Source organism: Rattus rattus, chromosome 8 (assembly GCF_011064425.1).
Source record: "Rattus rattus isolate New Zealand chromosome 8, Rrattus_CSIRO_v1, whole genome shotgun sequence".
Lineage (NCBI taxonomy): Eukaryota > Metazoa > Chordata > Mammalia > Rodentia > Muridae > Rattus > Rattus rattus.
Genome location: NC_046161.1, coordinates 111392259 through 111403244, shown reverse-complemented (window position 1 = coordinate 111403244; position 10986 = coordinate 111392259). Strand labels below are relative to the sequence as shown.

The following is a 10986-nucleotide window of genomic DNA, read 5'->3' as shown; positions in this document are numbered from 1 at the left end:
CAAGTAGATGTTCATTTAGCACCTTAGTTTCTGCATGTAGTTTCTGTGCGGTTTAATTCCTCTGCCTCGGGGGGTTGGGGATTTAGCTCAGTGGTAGAGCGCTTACCTAGCAAGTGCAAGGCCCTGGGTTCGGTCCCCAGCTCCGGGAAAAAAAAAAAAATCCCTCTGCCTCTTCCTTGGCACTTCCACAGGGCCACAGTGTCCTCGGGAGAGGAAGCCATGGCTGCCTTGGGATGATATTTGGGCTGCTTCTTCTTGCTGCCATGCAACACTCTAAGCCATCTCTTGCTTCCTCCTGACTGTCTTCCTCACCCCCTGCTCTATGCCCCGGACAGTTTCCACTGACGTAACCCCCATTAGTGCACTTGATCTGAACTTTGCTGGGTCTGGTTGTGAGGCAATGGTGGCCTTTGGGGTCTTTGAGCATCTGCCTGGGCTTGGCCACCCTGGCTCCCAGCACGAGGCCTTTCTGGTGTCCTTACCGTTCCTTACTGAGTTCCCCCCACCATAATACTGTCTGTTTTACATCCCTCCACATTCCCCAACATTCTAGTGTCCTTTCCTACCTGCCTGTTCCTCAAAGAAAATCCCAGAGCCTTATATTAACTTATCCCCTTTTCTCCGGTGTCAGGAGCCATCACAAGCCGGACTCTGTAGACCAGACCCAAAATTAATTCAAAACACACATTTTTGGTGTTTAAGATTTATGCAGCCTTGGAAACAACCCAGGCTGTTCACAAACTTCGAATTGACCCTCTCCTAACAAAGGTATGCCCTGCTGGTATGGTTAAGCCGGGCCCGTGTAGCTTTTAGCCTGGGTTATTTCCTCAAGCCAGAAATTATTTCTTATACTTTTATTTCTGACAGGATAATTTCTAGTGTCCTTTTGTTCTGCTGTCATTTTTAAATTCTATTGCATTCTAGAAGAAAGAATGAGATCTGTGGCTTCTCCTTATGTAAGCAATAACCAGTACAGGATTGTGGGCTGCCAATATGTATGCATAGGCTCTTATTCTGGATTTACTGCCTGGTGCTGACTTTTATAGTCCTTGGTTTGCTTTCTAGATTTACCTGCTCGGCATGGGTCTGTCTGACAGATTGGCTTTTAACTGCTCTTAGGACTTTGTGGACATCCCAAGATTGACTCTCTTGCTCTCCCGTGGACCGACATTTTGGTTAATCTCATTCTACCTCTCTTAATTACAAACCACGATCTTTTAAACAAATTTGGGCATTTCTCCTTTCTCTAAAAGGGTGTGAGTTTTCCCCAGGATGGATGCCTAAAATTACAGTCGCTTGATTAGAGGTTTTAAGATACTTTGCCTTGATAGTGTCCCCAGAGTACATCTCAACGGTGTTGCGACAGTGTATAAATTCCCATCCGTGGCTTCTAGGATTTTTCTTGCGTCACCGCCAACACTTGACAATTTCTTTTTTATATTTGCCATTTGGATGGTCGCACGCCATGACCTTGTTTTGCACATCCCTGAAGACACAGGAATCTTCAGACTGAACAACCTGAGCGGGAAGAATAGATACAGATGATCTATGCTTAGGGACCTCACAGCCAACGTTCAGAATGGCAGTGACGAAAAGGAAAAGTCTTGTCAAAATAACTGAAGGTAAAAAGGAATCTTACCGTGGAGGGTCAGAAGGTGGACAGAGATGCCTCTTCGGCGGTTATAGAGGGAGGTGATGGAGTGGCATCGTCCAAGTGCTGAGGGGAGAGAGAAACGATCAGAACTAAATGGGGACATTCGATCCCCGGTTCTCCTGGCGGCTGCACCCCTGCATTTCCCGTTGGCCTCCTACATTCTTCAGAAGTGGGTACTCCTCTCTCATAGAGAGGACGGGCATATCTGTGAAGGGAGGCAAACCTCCGAGCTCAATAGCCTTTGGTCATACAATTGACCCCGAGGATAGGGAGGTCAGCAAGGGGCAAGACCGGTGGAATGGCATAGGTCTGAAACCAGCTCAACCCTGCTCCCTCCGCCCTGGGGATGTAGCTTGTTGCTTCCTGAGAAGGAGCCTATTCCAAATATAAACAAAAGAAGAGGCACCAAATAGGACTCGGAAAATAAGAGAAAAACCGTGCGACTTAAGCAGTTATGGATAAAACTGGCAAATGAATCAGAGGGTAAAGTGTTTGCCACCACATCTGTCAGCCTGAGCTTGATTTTGGGTCCCATGTGATAGGAGAGAACTGGCTCCCAAAAATTGCTCTCTGACCTACACCCGCTCCTGCGCATGTGCGTATGCACGCTTGTGTGCACGCCAAACACACCTGTGCACACATGCATGCATGTGTGTACATACATGCACACACACACACACACACACACACACACACACACACACACGCATGCACATGCACACACAGCGTTCAGCCAGCTTCCTCCACTCTGATAGCTTCCAGAAACCCAGATCCAGGACTGATGCCAGCCACTTTCAGGTTGACTCTTCCCTCGTCAAGTAAGGAATCAAGGCACGCTCTCACAGACATGCCCGCAGCCCAGTCTGACCTAGACAACCCCTCACTGAGACTCTCTTGTGTCAAGTTGGCAACCATTGATATATTTAAATTACCATGTTATCAACCAATGTGGGCACCATTGATCGGCGACACGGAAACGAGTAGACTTTTGTCTGAACCTGAGGGTCAGTGCTTCTATTATCGTGTGACAGTGTTCAGCACTCTAGGTTCCATGACAGATGGGCTCCTGTCAATCGTGAGTGGGCAGCAGAAATTGGTTCACCCCTAAAGGGCTTTAAATAAGGGACTGACATCTTGAGAGACAATGAATTGTGTATTTATTAAGGTATTTATGAATATATATATTTCCACAAACATGACTTTTTCTTTTACTCATTTACAAATACTGCCCTGGGCTAAACAAGCTAGCTACTTACCTTCCCTGAGTGAGGAAGTCACTCAGTGAGACTCTCCTGTACAGTATCCCCTGGGGGCTTGAGCCATCAACAGTGCCTTAGCCGCTAGCCACCCGAGACGCACTGTCAGTCGATAAATGTACAGGAAAAGTATCTTTCATTTCACAGAGACCTGAGTTTGGCCAGTCAGAATGGGGGTGGGAGGGAGTGGGGAATGAAGTGAACTGTTGGATACATAGCCTCCTTTCTGTCCCCTGAACCTACACGGGAGAAGGAGACTGACTCTGAGTTCTCCTCTGACCTCCACAAGTGCACGTGGCATGTGCACACATCGTAAATAAACAAATCATTTTTAAAAAAGAAAATCCAAATTCATTCAAAAATGGGGGAAAGGGGGCAGTACACTTCACAGAGATGATTTGGAGTGATTCCTCCCCTCTGCCTTCGTCCACCCTGTGCTCGACACCACCCTAGAGTGAACTGTACCTTACCTTGTGTCCTACGTAAGGTAAGCAGGAAATCTCGGCTTTGGGCAAGAGCTGCCCCACACCCCACTGTTGAACGTGAAAACTCACTGTAACCTACAGTTCTCCCTTCTGCTTTCCCTGACCAGTGAGAAGCCCCCTTGAGTCACGGATATGTCTCCCACATTTTTGTCCCCAAGCTGGCCTCCTAGATTCTTAGCTCCATCAGCTAATTGTCCTGTGTCTTTTCGTCAGACACCCTGCCATCTCTGTCCCCAGAGCATTGCAGTACACTTGAAAGCCCCTGAGTTGAGCGGGAACCCATCCTCTGCTTCCTTGGAGGCATTTACATTCATGAATTCCTGCTGGTCACTTCCATTTCTCTCCAGGGACACCAGCAATCCCCTGAGAGCGACAATAGATGCCACTCAGTCCTCAAAAGGATCCTTACTTTCGAAAACTATTTTAAAAACTATTCTTAAAAACAAATAAGCATCTTTCTTTCAGTCGGCAAGAATTTATTGACGTCTTGTTAGCGCCAGACAAGGGAAGACAGGAGAAATCAAAGGGGCAGCCATGGGATTTACATTAAGCAAAGCATTGGAGCGAGAATTAAACAATAATTAAACAAGTGAGCGGATGATTCCTTTAGACAAACTAGAATGATGGAGTCGGTGACCGTGGAAGAATCTCTGGGGTGATATTTGAGCCGAGGGCATCCATGTAGGACAGGGAGGTCAGAGCACAAGAGGCCCTAGGAGTGTGCACACAGCCCCATGGTGGATGACACATCCCGTTTGTTCACATGTACAAGAAAGAGAACAGGCAGAAGAAATGGTGTGGTCTTGCTGTGTGGGGAAAGGGCTTCTAAGTCCTGGGCAGGGTGGGCCCATCCTAGAGGAACCTGGTACTCTCTCGTTTCTCTTACCCCCATTTCCATGTGGATGTATGACGTGCGTGTGCTCATGTTTGCAAGTGAATGTGCAGGAGCATGCAGGGGTGTGTGTGCATGGAGTCCCTGAGTTTGACACTGGGAGTCAGCCTATGTCTTCTAATCATATTCACTGAGGAAGGAAGGGTTTCTCCATCAGTCCCAGAGTTCATGGATATGGCCTCTTGCTTGCTCTGGGATCTCCTGTCTCCAGTTTCTGAGTTTGGATTTAGAGGTCCACTGCCAGGCCTACCCAGCATTTACATGGGTCACGGGGATCTGAACTCTAGCCCCCATGCCCGCAAGGCAGTCATCTCCTGGGCCCTGAGCCTGACTTCCTTGTGAATAGAAACGGCTTCCTTCCCTTCTACTGGCCTCCTAAGGAGAAAATGTTAGGAGGGATGAGGAGTGATGAGGGTGGGTGCATGTGCGTGTGTGTGTGTGTGTGTGTGTGTGTGTGTGTATACATGTGTGTGTATGCATGTGTATGTGTGTTATGTATGTGTGTATATGTGTGTATGTGTATATGTGTGTATATGTGTGTATGTGTATATATGAGTGTGTGTGTATGTGTGTGTATATATATATGTGTGTGTATGTGTATATATGAGTGTGTGTATGCATGTGTATGTGTGTTATGTATGTGTGTATATGTGTGTATGTGTGTATGCATGTGTATTGTGTGTATGTGTATATATATGTGTATATGTGTGTGTATGTGTATATATGAGTGTGTGTATGCGTGTGTATGTGTGTTATGTATGTGTGTATATGCGTGTATGTGTGTATGCGTGTGTATTGTGTGTGTGTATATATATATGTGTATATGTGTGTGTATGTGTATATATGAGTGTGTGTGTGTGTGTGTGTGTGTGTCTGTGTCCTTCTCTCTTTCTCTAGTTCCAGCTTTGTGATTATAACTTATGTAAGTTTGGGCTCAAAACAAGCTGAAGTTGTTGTGCAGCAGACCCAGACGGAGCCTGAATAGACATGGATTTTCTCCAACTCCTCTCCTTCCACCCTCCACCCTCCACCCCCACCCATCTGGGCTGAGTGGGGAAAGAGGCCCAAGTGGATCACCTCTGTGGCCCCTGCTGGGAAGGCATGTGGACTCTGAGTTTAGGCCAGGACTCTGAAGTGGTGGCCTTTTCATGATGACCTTCTGTGGTTGAGGTCTTCAGGGAGGCAAGAATTAACTTGGGACTTGGAGGGGCTCTCTAGCATCTGCACTTGGGCAAGAAAACCGAGAGCTGGCAAATATCTCCCCAAGCTAATCTCAACGCTGACACCCACACGCCAGTCCACACGAGTACAAGGCAGTACAAGGCGCTTCCATCTGGCCCAATCTCTGTCCTCACAGCGAGAGTGCAGATGAGGTACAAGCAAGTGCCATGGGGGAGGGTTGGCTCCTATGGTCTAGAACAAGTGTCCATACCGAAGCTCATTCTTTCCCAAGAGTCTGAGGCTACAGATCGTGAAGGCAAACCAGAGCAAGGAGACAGAAACTCAGCCCAACCCTGCTCCACATAGACAGTTGAGCACAAACTCCTTCATACCATGGATTGGCCTCCTAGTCCAGGAAGGACTCTTGGATTGCTAGCTCTCTAACACACACAAGTGCACACGTACACACACACACACACACACACACACACACACACACACACACACACACTTTACCTTCCTTTATAGAAAGTCAAGTTCCTTTCCCCTTTTTCTTGACTTCTCCCTTACCACAGACCCAGATGTGGAGGGTCAGCCATGGAAAACACTGGAGCATCAAGCCTCTGCCCTTCCCAGGAATTTGAGGAATTTTGATCTGGAGACAGAAACTCTCCCAGCATTCTTTCTAGACCTATGCACATGCGACTTGTCCAGGATGCCTCAAGGGAGGTGATGGGGAATGGGGGACAGGGCTGAAGCCACATGACCTTCCTAAATTATATCATTTGAGAGCAGTCAGAGCTGCACTGAGAGTCTGTGAGGCTGAGTGCCAACTGCACAGGGGACAAGTCACAGGCAGTGTTTAGAGGGTTGTTCTCCCCCAGACTGGGGCAGGAACTGGTGCTCACAAAGCCCTGTGTAACGCTGGAGACTGGGCCTGCAGAGGGAGAGGGAGGAGGATGCCCCCTTTCCTCCGTTTCTGACATAAGTTACCTACAGTTGACATGAAGATTTAACGGGATCCCATTCTTATGAGAACATTGCTGCATTTAAGGATCCTATGGCAACTGTGTATCTTACTCCAAAAATAACCTGAGCCTTCACCAGTGTGGACGTTGGCTCTGACCACTACTGATTAAGAAGGTCAATGGGAGGCAGATGTCACGTGATCAAGAGAAGCCAGGCAGAGAATTAGGAAGGAAAGGAAAAAGAGCCAGGTTGTCAACCTGACCCAGGGAGAGAGGGGAATAGGAAGGAGGAGGAATGTGTGTGGATTGACTCTGTAATCACCTTTGCCAAAGACCCTGAGGAACTGTGCACCTGCCAGAGAGAAAAGGGCTCCAGATGAAACCAAAAGGCCCATTCCCTGAGCTCTGGAGCCCAAGGGGTCCTTCCAGGACTCCGTGGCTAGAGTAAGGCACGAAGCGCCCCCTCCTCACCTCCAGGCAGGCTGCCCTAAGGCTCCCACACCATGGGGACTGAGGGCATCTGTAGTTGTTACATCAGCAGGTGTCCACCCCTGCGTCATACTCGAGGCCAGATAAGTCTGAGGGCAGATGGGTTGCAGTGAAGCAGTAAATCCACAAGCAGAGGCTGTCCATTCACAAGAAGTCCTTTCTCGGTCACTTTTTTCTTGGGGTCGACCTGCTCCTCCTTCTCAATCTGATTTACGGAGAGAAAAAGAAAAATTCACAAATTGGTAAGTGGTGTCCACTTCCTGCAGAATATTTAATACAACGGTGACTTCATGGACCTTTTTAAAAGATGTGTTTGTTTTTAGTGTGTGTGTGTGTGTGTGTGTGTGTGTGTGTGTGTGTGAGAGAGAGAGAGAGAGAGAGAGAGAGAGAGAGAGAGAGAGAGAGAAAACCATGAACATGCAGTTCTTGCAGATTCCAGAAGAGGGCGCTAAAACTGAAGTTACGGAGAGTTGTGAGCCACCGTGTGGGTGCTGGGAACTAAACTCAGGTCCTACAAGGGCAGGAAGGGCTGAGCCCTGAATGAACCACTTGTGACGTTATTTTTCTCCTCAGAAATCCAGCTTTGGAATCCCTCTTTGCTTTCTCAACTCTGGTAATCTCTGGTCAAAACTGAAATGTTGACTTCTTTTTTTTTTTTTTTTACTGAACTGAGTCTAGGAAAGGTATTTATATATATTGTCTCCCTGTTTCTATAATATTTGGTTTCCTGACTGGTGGTAAGGGACCCAGAAGAACACAAAGATAGCATAAGTACATCCTGCTCCTAGAACAGAAACAAAAACATTTTATTATTTGTGCAAGAATCTGCCATTGCAGGTCACATGGCATCCACAGCCAGGAAGCAGAGAGGCGAACGCTGGTGCCCAGCCTGCTTTCTCTGACTCTTTGTTGCCAACTTGCCTGGATTTAGGGTCACCAAGGAGACGCACCACTGTGTTTGTGGACAAGCACCCAGAAAGGTTTAAGTGAGAAGACAAGACTCAGCTGGAATGTGATGGGTGACAGCCCATGGTCTGGGGACCAGGGACTGAATAGGGAGGAGAAAGCAAACTAAGCACCAGCTTTCACCTCTGCTTCCCGGCTGTGGATATCACATGACCTGCCGCCTCGGATCCTTGCCACCACATCTTGTTCACCATGGTCAACTGTGTCCCTTCCAACTGTGAGTCAAAATGAACCTTCCTACCATGCTTGTTCAGATATCCTGTCATATCAGCGAGAGCCATGGTGACTGATTCCGCGGGGAAAACGTAACCGCGCGCACATCCATGTATATGAACCCTGTTATAAAATTCTGACCAGGTTTACAGGTCTCTAATTTGATGGGGAATGAGCTACATTCAAAAGAGATACATAACATCTAAAAAATTTGTTACAAATATGTGGGCCCAGACACAAGCACTGGTCACAAGTTTATATCGAAAAGCTTGGACTCAAACCTGACTTTCTGCTGGGTCAGACTGTGAGATAAATTATCTGGTCTCATTCAGTCGCCGCCGTCAGCCAAACCCTGAGCTGGGCTCTAGAGAGATGAGTGTAAGATTGCCTGAACCTTATTCACACAGTCCTGGAAGGGAGACGCACAGGTAAATAAATCCATGCCCAGCAGAGGGCAGCGTCTGCTCAGCAAGAAGTTTCAGTTCATGAGGCAGAGGGCTATAGCACAGATCTGTAAACTGTTAATGGAAGCTCCCTAGATGCAAGAGAAGAATGCTTTGCTTCTGGGAGACGTCTGACACTGTTGGTCCTGACCAAGCAAAACAGGAAGGTTGGAGGATGGTAACCCACAAGGATCAATCGTCTGTAAAACACCCGATGTCACTCCATGTAGCTTTGAACCTTTGAAGTCACAAAGATTTCCCTTGTAGCAGAACAAACAGCCAGGGATTATGTGAGGCTGGAGAGGCAAGTGCCCCAAATCCATTCCCAGATCACTGTGGGAGTGCAGGCTCCCTCCAAGAACAGACCGGCCCTACGTGCTCATCAGAGTTGAACGTATCCCATCAACTGACTCCAGGGCATCCAAGGTGACGCCAGCATCTAACAATACCCAGCCGCTGCCATAGAGGTTCCAGAAGTGACTGGAACTTCTGTGAGTCTTCTAAAGCACATCTGGGGCCACCCTCCAGCTTGACAATAAACCCTGAAGACACCAAGTCGTATCTCAAAACGTGTTTCCAGCAAGGTGACAGTTCAGGACATACCCACGTGGGTAAGCAGACTGAAACAGAAATGCACAGCTGTCTCTGCTGAAAGATACGGGTATAATCTATAGAATCCCAGACTACCAAAAAGCTAAGGTAAAACCACGATAGGCAGGATCAAGGTACAGAAGTAAACTATCCTTGTGTTTTTACGAGTCCTAATGAATGGCGGAAACTGAAACTGAGGAAAGGTACGTTTTAGTTTACGTGGCATAATTTCTCCAGACTGCGGACCTGACCTCTAAGGTAACCTCCCACAGTGGCAGCTCCACAACCTTAGGATCCTGACGTTAAATCCCAAATCTTAAGGACACAGGAAGGAATAAATTCAAAGGGACAAGCCATGACCACCTCCCATCAAAAAAAGAGACGCTTCTGCCTTCCACAGGGATGCTGAAAACCAAGCCCATTCATTTCTAAGTCGGAGATATTCTCCAGTCCAGGGAGAGCACCGTCTCTAAAGAGTTATTATAGATTCCGAAAAGACCTTTGTCTGAATTCTGACCTAGCTGCCCTGATTGAGTGTAAATTGCTCCCATTAATGGGCCTCCTGCCCCCCTGATTTGAAAGTCAGATCAATAAATGAAATAAACGATGTGGTGGTTAAATATCTATTCTAGAATATTACCTTGGGACCTCTGAGATGCTGGGAGGGGAGCTTTAGTATTGGGTTGGGCTCAGGGGGTGCATGAGAGGCACAGGCTGTTAAGAAGCTGGTCCTGTGTTCTTAGGGAAGTAGGGCCAGCGCCTTAGCAGATACCCGAAGAGGGACGGAGGCTGGGTCAAACCAGCCAGCCTGGGAGGTGTTTACTCTCAACTTCTACATTGTTTCCACTCACAGACTGAACTCCAACCACTCACAAAGGCATCGCTTAGCTTTCTATGAAGCACTGCCTCTTCTGTACAAAACGAACGTTCTCAGCCCCCTCCATTTCCTGTCCACTTTTGCATATCAGAAGTTAGCCAGCTGAACCAAGCTTTTGACCCCAGTCCCTCGGAGGGACTTAGTCAATGACTGACTGGATTCACCCCTCTACTAAGGTCTAGTGAGCAACAGTCAGTAGACCCTTTGTTCTTGTATCTCACCAATGCTTTCATTTAGGGGTGTCAGAAACGCGGCAGCTGCCACAGAGGATGGGCGTGGTCACTTATTTAGGGATATTGCAGTCAGAGTTGTTTGCTGTGTCTGAAGACACCACAGATTCATGCGTGAGATTCTCAGGAGGGTTCTCTAAAGCTGCGCAGGGGCTGAGTGAAAAGGATCAGTGGATCAGTGCTCGACACAGACCCACCACACAGATCAACCTCCAGATAGTAAACAGCTGCCCACGGTGTGGTGGTGGGGGGCAGGGAATAGAGGAGAAGTTTCTGTCTTTCCTTCAGTTTTGCTGTGGGCCTAAAACTGTACCAAAAAATAAAGTCTATAAAGAAGAGAGGAGGAGGAAGAAGTCACTGCCAAGCATGGCAGTTCACACTGTTAATGCAAGCATTTGGGAGTTTAAAGCAGTAGGGTTTGTATAAGTTTGAAGTCAACCTTAGGGACAGAATAAGATCTGGGCTAACCTGAGCTACAGTGTGAGTCTCTAAAAGAAGAAAGGAAACTGGTCTACCTAAGGCAGAGCAGATTGGTAAGTGCCTCTCTGTCTATCCTTCTGTACGCCGCTCCAACCTAATTTTCTCTGTGAAGCCTCAGGCTCCCATGACAGAGCTGGACAATCGCCATTCAGGGCTCCCTTGGACATACATCCTGGCACGGCAGTATTGGAGTGATTACTGTGTACACCAGGGCCAGCTTCTCTCTTCTTGGTACTCGGAAATCACAAATCATATTCCTCTCCCCAGTACAGTGAATAGAA

At 47.6% G+C, this 10986-nt stretch overlaps 1 long non-coding RNA gene across 1 annotated transcript; it reads right to left on the bottom strand.

Annotated features, from left to right (window-relative positions):
* Window positions 1-492: 492 nt before the first annotated feature.
* Window positions 493-7136, bottom strand: LOC116907938. The gene is made up of 3 exons (XR_004388855.1): window positions 6888-7136; window positions 1640-1717; window positions 493-1518 (listed from the first exon to the last, which is right to left on the bottom strand). It is a non-coding gene; the product is annotated as an uncharacterized LOC116907938 (long non-coding RNA).
* Between the last annotated feature and the right edge of the window lie 3850 nt (window positions 7137-10986).